Raw genomic sequence first — 1,956 nt, forward strand, 5'->3', positions numbered from 1 at the left:
AAAAAATGTGAATAAGGATGTAAATAATAAAAAAGATAAGAGCAGAATTAATAATAAGTCATTAAATATGAAATGTTCAACTTTGAATCAAAAGTTTAGTTTATTATATCTTAAACAGGAAGCAATACAATTAATCAAAGTATGCCCCTAAATTACTAACACAGTTTTGCCATCCTAATGGTAGCTGGTTTATGCCAGCAGTGAAGAAGCCTGGAGAACAAGTGGCGATGAAATAGAGAAAGGCATTTTCCACAGTTTGTTGAACATTTTTCCTTGCAAGAAGTGGGCCAAAGCCTGGAAGAAGTAGTAGTCAGTTGGTGAAAGGTCTGGTGAACATTGTAAATGACAGAGAATTTCCAAGTACAGCTTTTGCAGTTTGAGCAGCATTGTTTTCTGTGACATGTGGTCTTGCAAGAGGATTGGCCTGTCTCTATTTACCAATCTTGGCAGCTGAATCACAAGCATCCTCATAATTTCATCCAATTGGTTGCAGTAGACATCCCCTGTAATTGATTGACCAGGCTTCATGAAGCTGTAGTGGATAATAAATACCAGCACTAGACCACCAAACAGACACCATTAGGTTTTTTGGATGACTATTTGGTTTTGGACTGTGTTTTGGCACTTCATCTTTGTCCAACCATTGTGCCCTATGCTTGTGATTGTCAAAAGAATCCATTTTTCATCACACATAACAATATGGTGTAGAAATGTTTCTCCTTTATGTTGTGACAGCAAAGAAAGGCAAGGGTAGAGATGATTTCTCTTCTGACGCTCGTTTAATTTATGCGGAACCCATGTATCCAGCTTCTTTACTTTGCCCATTTGTTTCAAATTGTCCAATATTGTTGGAATAGTAATGTGAAACCTTGCTGCTAATTCACACATAGGTTGAGATGGATTCAGTTCCACTACAGCTTTCAGCTCTTCATTATCCACCTTGGTCTCAGGTCACCCACAGTGCTCATTTTCAAGATTGCACTCACAAGAATGAAATTTCTCAAACCATCGATGTACTGTGCATTCATTAGCCACAGCCTTCCCAAATATTTCACTGGTATTTCAAGCTGCCTGTGCTTCATTGGTTCCATGATGGAACTTGTATTAGAAAATAACACAGCCTTTTTACTTATCCATGGTTTCACAAAAATTGCTCTAAAAAAAAATTTGAAAGATAATCACAAGCCAAAAACTGTGTTTGAAATACTGAGGATATACCTTCACCATAAAAATAAAGCAAGAAATGTCAGAGTGAAATGTCAGAAATATCAACTTTCAAACTTAGTACTTAAGGAAATAAGACATTTCATATTTAATAACCTAATAAAATAGACAACAAAAATCTATAGAGAAAATCATTGGAAACTGTGACTTTCTCATTGAAAAGATCAACACAATTTATAAACCTCTAGTCAGATGGATCAGTGGGAAAAAGAGGGAAAAAAATTACCAACATCAGGAATAAAAAAGGCATAAATGTTTCATTGAAACATTCATTGAAAAAGCTTTATGCCAACGAATTTCCCAAATTAGATGAAGTACACACATCCATGAAAGACATAAATTAAGAAAGTTCACTCAAGAAGAAATACATGATTTGAATAGCCCCATAATTATTTAAAAAATAAAATTTGTAGTTAACACTTGCCTTAAAATAAATTCCAGTTACAGAAGGCTCTACTGGTGAATTTTACCAAACATTTAAGGATCAAATATTACCAATTTCAAACAAATTTTTATAGAAAGAAGAAGAGGGAAAATACCCAAATCACAGGACAGCAATCAGATACTGCAACCATATGAAGAAATTACATGAGAATAAATCTCAGACCAATATTTTTATGAACATATATGCATTTCCCACCCCCCCAAAAACATTTAGAAAACTGAGTGCAGTTTGTCTCAGGAGTGTAAAGATGGTTTAATATTTAAAAATCAATGTAATTCACCATACTG

This window comes from Propithecus coquereli, unplaced genomic scaffold (assembly GCF_000956105.1).
Source record: "Propithecus coquereli isolate 6110/MARCELLA unplaced genomic scaffold, Pcoq_1.0 Scaffold49, whole genome shotgun sequence".
Lineage (NCBI taxonomy): Eukaryota > Metazoa > Chordata > Mammalia > Primates > Indriidae > Propithecus > Propithecus coquereli.